This window comes from Staurois parvus, unplaced genomic scaffold (assembly GCF_062004578.1).
Source record: "Staurois parvus isolate SC_StPar_1 unplaced genomic scaffold, SC_StPar_1.0 ptg000195l, whole genome shotgun sequence".
In the NCBI taxonomy this organism is placed as follows: Eukaryota; Metazoa; Chordata; class Amphibia; order Anura; family Ranidae; genus Staurois; species Staurois parvus.
Genome location: NW_028317991.1, coordinates 2694635 through 2709547, shown reverse-complemented (window position 1 = coordinate 2709547; position 14913 = coordinate 2694635).

Here is a 14913-nt window from a genome sequence, read left to right as displayed (position 1 = left end):
CATTTTTTTCAATAGAAGCATAGTAGAGTGATGGCAGATAAAAGACCAAGTGGTCCACCAAGTCTGTCCTATTTCTATATATTATGGGATTGGGGTGATTAAACTCAAACGGTAGGTGCATTTACAACGAGTTGCAGTAGTCCAAAACTGGATCTTAGGGCATGGCAGCCCGCCTTTATTTAAACGCAAAGTTCACATGTACATCAGTTGCCCACGTAGGAGTTTCTTCCACATAATATACACAAACGAAAATATCAAGCCACCTGGCTCACTTGTTGGCAGCACTGCTGCTTCTCTTACCAGTCCCTTTGACTGTGTTGTCCAGCTCTCCTGGATGCTTGTCTCTTTAGCCTTTAGTTGCAGTGCCCTGCTGCATGGCCTTCCTCTGACCTATGGATTGAGGGTCTCCTGACACCCCGCTAGGAGCCCACCTGATGTCTTCTGGCTTGGGCATCTCTGACCCCTGGGTGAGACCTTCTGTCACATGGCTTCTGGCTGGGGCCCTTGACACCTGAGTGATACCTTCTGTCTCCAAGGCTGGGAGCGGTTTCCAAACTGGTCGCTCTGAGCTGTCCTCAACCCTGAGTATATAATGACCCTGAGTACACCTGTGTACTCACGCAGATTGCAGGCACGCTGGTCACAGGACTGACAGTTCCAAACCAGAACTAGAGAATCTGGAGAAATGATAGTCCAGAACTTTGCATTTTCCTATATATTCTCCCAGTGACAGAGCCTTCCTCTGTTACTATATATATATATATATATATATATATATATATATATATATATATATATATATATATATATCCAGAACTGATTTAAAGGCAGTCTTGCAGAGGAGGAAGATCAAAAATCAGCAGTGTTTTTATAGTTTCAATGAAGCTCAGTCCATCTTTCTCAAGACACGATATCTATACATATATATTTTATTTTATATATTTTTTTTAATATATATTACAAATATTTATGTTTTTTTTAAGTATAGGTCAATGTCCCAAATGTTTGACATTTTTCATCTCCATATTAATCAATAACTTGTATCATTATTATTATACCGGATTTCTATACCGCCAACAGTTTGGGCATCCCTTTACTATATAAAGGGGGACAGTACAATTACAATACAGTTCAATATAGAAGGAATAGGAGGGCCTTGCTCATGGAGCTTGCAATTTAAAGTACAGTATATGTAAAAGTAATTGAAATAAAAGCCATTTTCTTTTAAAATCAGTTGCTTTCATTAAAATAACAGCTTGTGATCCAATCTTAAAGATCCTTATTCAGACCCTCCTTTTATAGACTGACAACACTCTGTTCCCATCTGCCAGTTGTTCTCCTGCATCGTCACCCTGTCATTCGCTATCCCAAAGGAGATTACAAGTAGATATGTCAGCAGGGGCGGACTGACCATTTGGAAACTTGGTGCCCGAGGGCCCGGGGTCAGTAGGGGGCCCCATGAGATGCCCCTGGTACCTTTTTCATAGGCTTTTTTGAGTTTGGGCAAGGACACAGGGGCCCCATCATCCCCTATTGCCCGGGGGCCCGGGGTCAGTAGGGGGCCCCATTAAATGCCCCTGGTACCTTTTTCATAGGCTTTTTTGAGTTTGGGCAAGGACACAGGGGCTCCATGATCCCCTATTGCCCGGGGGCCCCATGAGGTGTCAGTCCGCCCCTGCATGTCAGCCCACAAAATAAATGTGTTGCAGTTGCTGGAGTGCATGTAGTGGCTGCAAAGAGACTGCAGAAGATCAACAGCACTTAAAGGCAACAAAAAAAGAAAAAACACAATGAAAACCTTTGTTTAATTTAAAAAAAAAGTAAATAGTGCATTGTTCATACTTGCTTTGGCAAACTAAATGGTGTGCAGTTAGCCCTGGTTCACACTTCTGCGACTTCCGGTGTGACTTGCTGCAACCTGCGACACAGAAAGTTGCAAGACAAGTAAAAACACAATCATTTAAAAAGGCGCCGTATTAATTGCCGCGATCCAAGTCACTGTGACGAAAAAAATCTTTCCTGCACTACTTTTCTGCGTCTTTGGTGCAACATTAGTGTAATAGACTGCGATGTTAAAATCGCAAAAGTTACACGTTAGTCATATCTTTGTCACATCTTTGCGACTCTGCCTGATTTTTTTAAGGCAAAGTCACAAAACATCAAAGTCGCATTGAAGTTGCATCAGGTCGCAAGCAAGTCGCAATGCAAGGCAGCACATTATTATTTTATTACAAAATAAAACCTTGATTTGTTGATCAAAAAAAGTAATTGGTAATATGTTAACATTGCTTAGGCACAACACATTTGTTTGAAATGTGTTTAGTTTCCCTTATACCTAGTTAATATTGTATATGCCGCAACATATCAATGCGTTAGGGTTACCTTTAATGGAAAATGATGCTTAAAATATACATTTATCAGAGCCTCCAACACGCATCCTTTGAAACTAACAGGAATAAAGGAAAAATAGAATTCTGTCTACTTAAATATAGGGCTGAAATGTTAAAATATTACATTCACAATTATTTTACCTTCCTGATAAGTAAAAATATATTTATTTTGGCACATCTTTTTAAACTTTACATTGTATATTTTTGTATTTATTTTAAATACATGAGATATTTAAAATGTTCCTATATATACAATAGATCTATTTTTTTGAGAAATTAATTTGTTTATAACTTTACTTTTCCTTAAAAAAAAGACTATGTCCCCAAATGTTTAATGTCTTTAAACAGTTTAACTTTTAATTTTAACTTTTCGGCTTCATGCACACTGCCTTTAAAAACGCCAGTGCTCTTGGCAGAAGGAAATGCTAATTTTGAGCAGTGTTTAGTGTTTTTTTCTGCCAGAAAAAAATGTTTTTTTTTAGCCTCTAAATGCTGAGCTTAAAAAATGTCTTACGACTATCTAATGTGCATGGACACATAGGATACCATTAGTTGCATCTACAGGCAAAATACTAAGCTCCTCTAGGAGCAGCATTTTTTCAAGACTGTAATATGTATATATACATTGTGGTTACCAGAATACCGAGGTTATTATTATTATTAGTATACAGGGTTTATATAGCTCCAACGGTTTATTCAGTGCTTTACAGTATAAAGGAAGACAATACAATTACAATACATTTCAGTACAGAAGGAATAGGAGGGCCCGGCTTGTGGAGCTTACAATCTAAAGGAAGGGGGAGGTGATACAAAGGCTATAGCTGTGGGGGATGATCTGATGGAGGTGACTCTAGTAGAGTTCTGAGGTGGAAGTGGGGTAGGCTTCCCTGAATAAGTTCGTTTTCAAAGATCGCCTAAAGGCAGACAGGGTGGGGGCTGACCAGAGTTACTGGGGTAGGGAGTTCCAGAGGATGAGAGAGGCTCTGGAGAAGTCCTGGAGAGCGTGGGAGGAGGTGACAAGGGAGTTAGAGAGCAAGATGTCTTGGAAGAAGTGCAGCGGGTGATTTGGATGATCTCTGCAGATGAGGTTGGTGATGGCTAAATGGTTAGCATTTCCACCTGGCAGTACTAGGGTCGTTGGTTTGAATCCCAACCACGGCACCACCTGCCTGGAGTTTGCATGCTGGTAGGTGAATTGGCTCCTGTCTAAATTGGCCCTGGTATGTGTATGTATGACTGTAAGGTAGGGACTTTAGACTGTATGCCCCTTGAGAGTTAGGGACTGATGCGAATGGACTATATATATATATATATATATATATATATAATTATTATATATATATATATAATATAATTATATATAATATATATATTATATATATATAAGTACCTGAAATAAATATCATAATATAAATAAATAAATGTAGCTAGGAGCAGTGTTGTGAATGGCTTTGTATGTGGTTGTTAGTATTTTCAATTTTCTACCTTGGGTTAGTGGAAGCCAATGAAGGGATTGGCAGAGAAGGGCTGAAGTCGCTGATCGGTTGGTAAGGCAGCTGGATGCCATAACCCTATTATTAACATTTTCCGCAGCCGCTGCTGTTTCTAATAAAACTGTATTTTTTTAAACAAAATTGCGTTTGAAAAACTGCTGCGCAAACACTAGGTGACATTTAAAATTGCAACAATCACCATTTTATTCTCTAGGGTCTCTGCTAAATACATATGGCATCCAGCTGCCTTACCTACCGATCAGCGACTTCTGCTCTTCTCTGCCAATCCCTTCATTGGCTTCCACTAACCCAAGGTAGAAAATTGAAAATACTAACCACAACATACAAAGCCATTCACAACACTGCTCCTAGCTACATTTATTTATTTATATTATGTTATTTATTTCAGGTACTTATATATATATACTATATATATATATATATAATATATATAATATTTGGGGGATCTAAGTAATTCTCTAGCAAAAAAATACTGAGATTTACTTGTAAACAAAGTGCCAGAAAATGCTTGGTCATCAAGTGGTTAAGCCAGTGTGCATGGAGCCTTAAAAAACCCACAACAGTAAAATCAGTCTGTATCTGCAGTAAAGCATGCTTGTTATATTCAACATGGAACCTAAGGGGTTAATCCTCTGCAATGTGTAAAAAGGTGGAAAATAAGTTGGAAAACAAGTGTTAATGTTAAACATTATGCCCCTGATTTGTAAAGAAGTAGGGCATGTTCTCTTTAAAAGTGAATTTTCACTTATCTTTATAAATGAGGTGAGTAAATATTCCCTTTGCAAAGAGTAATAAATAACCCCCATGTTTACAATAGTTAGCTCATTTTAATTACACAACTGCAAGCAAAATAGCAAAGCTAAACAGCCTTTGGCCAGTCCTGCTGAGCCAGTTAAACAATAATGTGTTATAAATACACTTCAAATCATCCACAATCATGGAAGTAACCCTGTATGAAGAGCTTCATCAACATAAAACCAAAAATCCGTAATGTACAAAAAATATCTTTATTCCCATAATTATACCCCAAAGCCCTCAACCCACAACTAAAAACAATTAAAATGATATTAACCACATCCCCTGGGAGAAACTGGGAGGAGTAGAATGGCAAACTCAGCAATAATCAGAAAAAAATACTACATTTCAATCAAAATACTGCAATCATCACTTTTCAGATGGAGTTGGAATTACATTGTGAAAAAAAAATACAGATCTCCTTTTAATTATTCATTTTTTATGTAATTTTGCTATTACATTATTGTTATTCTGTCAAAAAACATTTTAAATATCCACTTTGATCATCTAGATTAATATCAATTGATCTTTTAATGCCGCAAGGCACAGCCGTGCCATAAAGCAGAACGTTGACCTGGCTGAAGACTAGGCCAAATGGAAAGTGATGGTAAACAGCGTTCCAAAAGAATGGTTTTTATGATTTTTTTTTTACATTTAGGACACATATAGCTATATTTAAAAAGAGTTCTTAATTTGTGTTAATCCTTAAGTAACCCAAAGCAACAAATCCAAATTAATCTTGTACCGGCCTGACATCAGCAAACTGAATTCAAACCTATCCTGCATTTAATAGATATCCAAACCCAAAAACTAACATTTTATATATTACAGTTTACCAGTTCTCAAATGCATTGTCTGCATTTGTTTTCTTTTTACAATCTAAGAATATTTTCAGAAAGTACAAAAAATACTTGTCAATCGTGCAAGAAATTGTGTCCTTTTCCTTTCCTGTGAGCTGAGCTGAAAACATGAACAATGTTATCTTTCTTCTGTAAACTTCTGTTCTCGCCCACCCTCTATGTGAAGGAGATGAAGAGAGGAAGACATGTTTGATGTTCCGCCTGGGTGACAACCATGGCTTCTTTAGTGGAGTGAGTGTTGTCACCCTAGGACAGGGGTCTGCAACCTTTAAGACATAAAGAGCCACTTGGACCCGTTTCCGAGAGGGAAAAAAAGACTGGGAGCCGCAAAACCATTGCAACATTTAAAACAAATCCGACACTGCATATATTGCAAAAAACGCTCTGGTCATGAAGGGGGTTTAAGGGCCCAGTAAGCAAAGGGTTAATCAGGGCCACAGTGTATCGTCATAATCACAATCATAGCCTTAGGTCAGTGGTGGGCAACCTTTTTTTTCAACTGAGCCAAATCTCGCCAAAACGATTGAAATTTATTTTGAAAGCCACATTTTTAAAACTGAAAATACATCCCCCATAGTAATTCATCCCCCATATAGTAATCCATCCCCCATATAGTAATCCATCCCCCATATAGTAATTCATCCCCCATAGTAATTCATCCCCCATATAGTAATTCATCCCCCATATAGTAATTCATCCCCCCTATAGTAATTCATCCCCCATATTCATCCCCCATATTAAGTCCCCAAGTCCCCCCTGTGTCAATTCACTTACCTTTGCTCCGCGCGTTCCTCTCGCTGTGTTCCCGCGCCGTTCCGGTGTAGCATGAAAATCTGTCTCCTATGAGGATCTGTCCCCCTCGACGTATCTGCGCATGTGCCAGTTTCAGGCATTAGCAGCCGATCGGCGATCTCCGGCACATGCGCAGATACGTCGAGGGGGACAGATCCTCATAGGAGACAGATTTTCATGCTACATCGGTCTTCAGGGCGGACTGTGAGAGGAGCCTAGCGGGAGCCTAGCTCCGCGGGCCGGATTAAAAGGTCCGCTGGGCCGTAGTTTGCCCATTGCTGCCCTATTGCCTGTCACCTGGTGGGCAGTGTGCTCCGGAGCCGCAGCCAAGGTGAAAAAGAGCCGCATGCGGCTCTGGAGCCGCGGGTTGCCGACACCCGCCCTAGGACAAGAACTGTATTTTTTCCTGAATTACCAGGTGTAAAAAAACCTTAAAAGAAAACTAATACAGCCACCTAGGACCAGATTTAAACCTTTGGGGGCCCAGGGCACTTCATACACAGGAGGCCCTTCATACACAGAATTGGTTTACATTCTCAGTGACAGTCAGAGATTTTTACTTACCCAATCCTTCAATCTTCCGTAAAACAGTGCTCCCCCATGTCCAGAGATGGACTGTTCCTGCCATCCTCACATGCAGAACATCCAGTCTGTGAGCGTAATGATGTCAGGAACAGTCCATTCACAGGACGCTAGAGTGCAAGGGGCCAGGAGCAACCGGGACCAGTCTTTCACTCAGACGATTGGCGGATTAAGTAAGTTTATCTACGCTCTCCTCACCCCTAGACAAAGCAGTTAATCCATGCAGTGCGAGCACAGCCTCACTACATGGGGAAAAAAAAAATCCCTGAATTCTTCTTTAAAAATGTAAGACCTCTATGTGTGGTTTGCTTCAGCTGCCAAATTTCATTTTTTAAATGAAACAATGTAACAGTCCAGAGAAAAAAACGTTTAGAGATGATGGCCGGAAAAATATTACTTCCCAAAATACATTTAATACAAAGTAATTTTATTATTATTATTATATATTATTGTATTATTCTTTATTTTTTATTGTTTTATATATTTTTTAATATTGTTTTATATTATTTTTGTATACAGGGGGGCCCCTTCTGTCAGGGGCCCAGGGCAGTTGCCTGTTTTGCCCCCTTAAGAATCTAACACTGCATCCACTACCTATAAGTGTTAGCAAGCTGCAATATATTACCTTTTTGTTTTTGAGAGTTTAGATAAACCTAAAGATTTGACAAATAAGAAATTAAAACTTTTTATTAAATAAGGATAAATTGAACAAAAATATAATAATTCTGAAATTTGGATATTTATAGCATTTAATTATTGAAATCTTTACTATATAAAACTTATCTTAGAGGCCTGAAAATATTTCCTTTTTTAATTTATAAAGATGTAAAAATGTTTTTGAAGATACCTTTCTGGTACATTTCGCTGAATTTCCACTGAATTGATACACACAATATTGTCTTTGTAAAAGAACATAAAGTAAACACATGTTTATAGAACTTACTCAAGCAAACTTATGCAGCCCCTCTAAAAATAGGTTGGATTTTTGATGCCCTTCAGTACTAACAGATGCTGTATTAAACAGTGTTCAGATCCAATACTGACTCACAATTTTAAGAGCCCAAATTCGTTGGTTTCACACTTAGCCTTACACCTCTGGGAAGGTAAAATGAAAATACTGCAACCATCACACATCCATACCTGTTAGACTGTGAACGTTTCAGCTACTCAAGACTTCAGATTTCATTTTCCTTTAAATTTTTTCTTTTTGTTTTCTTTTTAAGGATTCATGCTGTAGCAATGGCAGTCAATTCTTTCATTTTAAATTTGTCCACTGCTGAATAAAGTACATTTCCAAAATATACATGGAATATGCTAGGCTACAAAATTTACATTGTTTTCAAATTTAAATTGTGGGGAAACTTTCATTATTTTTTACAAAAACATACCGAAATTACCAAAAATATGTTAAAATAAAACTATAGTCTGTAACTGTTTTCTCATTAGGCTTTACAGTCCTTCATTACTCTTTCAAGCTGAACTCTAGCCAAATAACTAGCTACACAGAATAAAAACATATAAGGGAGCTGTTTCACCTGCCAAGTGATTTGTATTTCTGTCCATACAGTCCTGAGATTTACACAGCATACTCCTGTGTGGCAGGGCAGGAGAGCTAATTTTTCTCTGATGAAGTTCAGTCACACTTAGAGCAGTGGTTCTCAACCTTTAAGACCAGGACCCAGTAAATTCTTACAGAACCCTCCATGCCTCAACAGTAAAGAATAAAGTTTATACTCACACAATAAAAGTATGGGAATGCAAATGCTGGGAAAATTTGGAGGGGGCACTGTGCATGCTGAAGACTCTCAGTGTGTCATTGTAGGCCACTATTGAAGGTTTGTGGACAAAGCAGTAGATGAGTCTCTGGGAGAACTATAGACCACTATGAAATGTTGGATGGCACTGTGGAAGCTGAGGCTCTCTAGGGGGGGCCTGGGAGCACTGTAGGCCACTATGGAAGACTGGGGGACACTGTTGAGGCTGGCAGCTCTTAGGACGCCTTTGAACACTGTAGACTATTGTGGAAGGTTGGGTGGCACTGTGGAGGCTGAGGGTTCTCAGGGTGCCTGGCAGAATTGTAGGTTACTGTGGAAGGCTGGGTGGCACTCTGGATGTTGAGAGTGCCCAGGGGGCCTGGGAATATCGTAGGCCGCTTTGAAAGGTTGGGTGGAAATGTGGAGGCCAAGGGCTCTCAGGGGGCCTGGGAGCACTGTAAGACACTATAGAAATTTGGGGGGGGGGGGCACTGTGGAGGCTAAGGGCTCTCAGGGGGCCTGGGAGCACTGTAGGCCACCATGAAAGGTTGAGTGTCAGTGTGGAGGATGAGGGCTCTTAGGGAGCCAGGGAGCACTGTAGGCCACTATGGAAGGTTAGGTGTCACTGTGTAGGCTGGGGGCTCTCAAGGGGGCACTATGACAGTTTAGGGGGCACTATAGGAGCTGGGAGGCACTGTTGGAGGTTAAGGGATCTTCAGCTGGCTGGACACCTGGGAAAGGGAAGGCCACTGTTCAGTGACTGAAAACCACTTAATGTTCTTTTTCTTCCACTGCAGCACAACCGTTCCTTGTGCTGCTTCTCCCTCCCCTATTCTGAGCTCTACTGTATAACTAAGACTGCAAGGAGCCTACACCCATTAAAATTCAGGTACTTACAGCCATATAAATTCAGGAATTTACGCTGCTTGAATTTAAAAAAATATATTCAAGAACGTATAAGTTAATACATACAGTAGAATACATACAGTAGCTGCATTTATTTGCGTCTTTTACATCTGCCTGGAGTTCAGCTTTAAACATTTGAAATAATAAAGTTAAAAACAATATAATATATACTAAGTACTAAAACTGTTGCTGTGATAATGCCAAATTTGGAATCTCACGTTCATCAGGCATTCCTGGCTGAACTTTCTGAGCCTGTTTATCTGCAGAGCTACCATTGCTTGTCATTGCTTCCAAGTAAATGTCAGTCCTTAAACTGCAAAGCAAATCATAGAATTTAAATTCCAGCCATTCATAATAAAGTTTACAAGAGATTATCAAATATTTATTTTGCTTTATATATGCTTTATTTCAAATACACTGGTTTCACACTAAACAAAATATATTGCTTGCCATGCTTTTGCTGTCCTCTTATTTTTAAAAACCTACAAATGTGAAACCTTGAATATTTTCAAATAACATGCTTATGGTGCAACACAAATTAGGTTGTTAGAAAATAATTAAGAATAAAATATATAGAGGAGATATTGAATATTACAAAATTGTGACGCATATTGTGGTGCAACCTGATAAGGTCAGCCCATTCCCGGCTGAACCAACGACTGTGAAGTTTTTGATCTTATGGTATCCATGACTGAATATATATTTTTGTAACAGAGTAGATGTCTTCTTTTTATATTTTGTCTAATAACGTAACTTGTGTTGGAAAGCGATTGAATCGATCTGTGGGATTATACAGGATCTGTCGATACGCTTAACTGTCTTCATTTAAAAAAAAAAAAGAGAATACAATGTACGTGTTTTTTTCTTTGGTTTCAAATTTGTATGTATAATGTACGCAACCCATTGTCTTTGGACATAAAGGAGAGAAACATTAACAAAGAAATGTTTTGTGACAAATGCAGCTGTTTAACTTTTTTGTGGAAAATATTCCTATTCCATATCAGTTCAGAAATAGTTTCCTTTTCTTTCCACACTGCAACTTCTCAAAATTTTACATATATTTGTAGGACTGAAGTTAACCATTTTCACCAAATATGCCATGTATTAAAACATGGAAGACCTAAATACTTTGTAGGTCTGGATCATAAGGATATGTAAAGCTTATGTAAATGTTTTTAAAATTATTTTTAGTTTCTTTCGTAGGAGCAAAACCAAGTTAAAGGATAAGTTGAGGAAACAACCCAGCTACACCTCCCTAGCTCCATGGCACTCTGGCAGGTGTATACTTCTCTCATCTGACCACAGCAATCTCCCGCATTGTCTACAGCAGTGGTTCTCAAACTTTTTGGGACCAGGTTCTGGTAAATTCTTCTAACACCTTCCATGCCCCAAAAGTAAAAAAAATACTTTTTACACTCAATAAAAGTATGGGAATGCAAACCGTGCATTGAAATGTTGGAAAGTTCTGGATGGGGCTGGGTGTCCCTGAAGGAGGATAGGGGTTTGTGGAGTGGGTTACTGGACTTTGCTTCAGACTTGGTGACCCTGGAGGGGCAAGGTTTCTGTAGGGGGCCAGGGAGCACTATGGGGGGTTGGTGGGCACTGTGGGCCACTGTCTGAGGTCTGGGGCACTATGGAGGGCTGGAGGCTCTGCAGCAAGCTGGGGAGCACTATGAGAGGCTGGGCAGCACTGTTGGGAGAGCATTGTGGATGCTGAGTGCTCCCTGAGAGCACTGTGGGCTCCCAGGAAACCCTCCCTGGGAGTAAAATATTTATACTCACATAATAAGCGCATAGGGAAGCAAAACGTACATTGACATGTTGGAAGGCTCTGCATGGGGCTAGGTGACCCTGCAGGGAAACGGTGGGTGTTGTGAAGTGCGTTACTAGACGCTGCTGTAGACTTCGTGGCTCTGGAGGGGATGATGTTTCTGGAGGGGCTGGGGTGCACTATGGGGAGGTTGGGGGATGTGGCACTGTGGGACACTGGTTAAGGTTTGGGGTACCATGGATGGCTGAAGGCTCTGTAAAAGTATGGGGGGCACTGTTGGAAGTTGGGAGTGCATTGTAGATGCTGAAGGCTCCCTTGGGAGGTTGGGGGGCACTATGGACCCTGGGAGACAATGTGGGAGGTTAGGAGATTTTGCTGCAGCCCATTAGTGGGTGAACCAGTGGTTGAGAACCACTGGTCCACAGCTCAGCTATTAAAAATATAGTTCTGGGATGGATCCACAGCTCAGCTATTGAAAAATCTAGTTCTGAGATGACCACGTCTGTGCAGTAATGGCCTATAAATTTGAAGGGGATGTTGGTCTCACAGTACAGATATGTCCGATTTAGGTCTATGGGATGTTAGTGGACAGTGCAGGAAGTAAGCATGCATCTGCAGCCTGGGGTGTGTTTGTCTCTGCTTAGCACGTGTAGGTGGCTAGGCTAGGAAATGGAACTCTATAGGTTTCCTGAACTTGTCTGTTAACAAAAAATTCTAAATTAATGCGTGTTAGAGAATTAAAAAAAATTAAAATAAATCATAGAAAACGCACTGCAGCATATGTTCATTGTCCATTGTTATATAAGAACCTTTCCTTTAAAAAAACAAACAAATTAAACTTTAAATGTTGTACAAGATTAAATTCCAATGCAGCGTCCAGACAACTGAAAGAATATAAAAAGCAAAGTCCTGAAGAGCCTTGTATATGCTCAAAATTCAAAATGTCTTCTCCACTGTATACATGTTAGACAGATCAAAATTTGGATGCGGTTCCTTCCTTTGGTCACTTCATGATTCTGATTGTGATTACGCTGTGGATAAGTAGAATAATGGAAGCCCATTTTGTGAGATAACCAATATTCCTCAAAGTGCCAGAATTTAGAGATGACAACCAAAATAAAGCAAAATATACCAATAACTACATTGTAAAAAACTTGTCTATAAAACTCAATTTATATACAAGGTAGGGTTTTTTTTAATAATTGGCTTCATCTATATACTAACCAGAATTTCCATGAAATGACCGACTCTTCAAGTCTTTGTGAACCATGCAGAAGTCACCTAGTCTATCTCTTACTCTGATTTCTCATGAATATTGGTTTCCTTCATAAGATGGTTCCTACACTAATCACAGGGTATGTCAATGTGTAAAAACAATATGTTCCATGTGTTGTAATTTAATATGTACACCATCACAATGCCCAAACTTGATGATTTGTATGCTTTTTTTTACCCAATCATATGAAGGACTTAATGACATGTTGTTCTTTAATATCCATATACCTGAAAACCTGTATAGTTTCATTAACGGTTATTACACTCATTGTTATTTTTCCAGCTAAGTTCTCCCGAGAAAATGTTGCAAGGCTTTTCTTGACTATTCTTACGGTGCTGTTATAAGAATTTCTATTGGTCTTGGGATCTCATTGTGTGGTTAGTGGGAAATTGTCCATAACTGTGCTGATAACAAAATGTTGAAGGTGCCAAAAAATAAAAAAAAATGGTAAATAAACAACATGTACCCGTTTTCAGAAAAAACTTAACTAAAAGCAGAATAAAAGATACTATGAAATAAAGACCTTCAAATGAGTACAGTTTAAAATTACAGTTCAGTTTTATTTAACCAAACTTCCAGCACAAGCTTTAAAACATGATAATAATTATTTTGCAGTGTGGTAGTTACTCCTATTTAGAAGTAGTAATGGTGATGTGAATTGATACCAAATGGTGGACTATGACTAGATCTCTTCCCTTATGTTCCCAATGCTGTTTTAAACGTCACTATGCACTATGCCTATCTCTTTAAATGATACCAATGTATGATGACTTCCATGATTATTAGCCATTTTTCTTCTTTTTTTTTTGTTCTAACAATTTTCACTGTGTGGTTGGAAAATAGGTATTAGATGGGGCAGGACTTGTAGGATGTGAAATTTTCAAGATTCAAGTCTCGATCCAATGATTCACTTATTCACTCGAATTTTCATCCCTCTCTGCCTCAGTTTTCCAATTCTAATTGCGTTAATACTGTAATTAAAATCTTCTCACTTGCCTCCTGTGTGTTGACTGTTTATTTGCTTGAGAAGCTTATTGTGACGTAGAAGCATCATGGGGCAAATTAAAGGGTTGTGTGGATGGGCTTTTGGTTTATGTTGATGAGTAAATTCAGTGTGTTTTCAGGTGCATTTTGCTTGCATTTGACATCAGTTTGAGACACTTCTGAGATCATTGACAAGTGTAGTTGACCTTCTTTTTACCTGCAGTTGTTATTTTCTTACCTAAAGTTGACCACCTCCTAAGCTGCATCAACCTGTTTAGGAGCCTGTGTTGATGGGCTTTGGACTTGTGATGATGACATCAGTTTTGAATGCTTCTGAGATCATTCAATATTTATTGACAGGTGCATTTAAACTGCAGTTGACCTTCTTCTAACCTGCAGTTGATCTTCAATTTACATGCAGTTGACCTCATTTTACCTGCAGTTGACCTTCTAACTTGCAGTTGACCTTTTCTTACCTCGAATTGACCTTCTTTTCACTTGCAGTTGACCTTCTAACTTGCAGTTGACCTTTTCTTACCTCCAAATGACCTTCTTTTCACTTGCAGTTGACCTTCTAACTTGCAGTTGACCTTTTCATACCTCCAAATGACCTTCTTTTCACTTGCAGTTGACCTTCTAACTTGCAGTTGACGTTTCCTTACCTCCAAATAGCCTTTTTATTTTGCATGCTCTTGATCTTCAACCATAAAGTTGACTTGTTATAACTCATAGGCGACTGCTAACAAAATACAATATCTAAACTGTGATGCTGCCTTTCTATAGTGGTATACAAAACCACTATTTATATGTGAAACAAAATATAGGAAATAACAGGTGCTACCACAACATAAACATAGCATGTGAAACATATATGTTTTCTTTATAAAGTGATACCAATCTCCACACCACCATGAGAAAAATGCACTTACCAATACTCCAGTGGCCCTTATATTACTAAAGGTCAGACAGAGCTTTTGGGTTTATTTACTCCTCCAACCTTAATGGTCATCTCTGTTCTCTCCACTCTCTTGCATACATGTAGAACCTCATCTCCATGGAAATGGACCATACCACCAAAAAAACAAAGAAGGACTATAGTGTAGTATTTTTATTTCCCATTAAAACACATAAAGGTAAAAAATATTGCACTCACATATACTGTGCCCGAACAGGCACAGTTGTACAAAGCCTGGGTAGGACCTGAATGAGGGAAACCAGAAGTGATGTCACTGGAACAGGATATGACGACTCTCAACAGCCTCAACTAGTTTTGCTGGATTGTGTCTTCA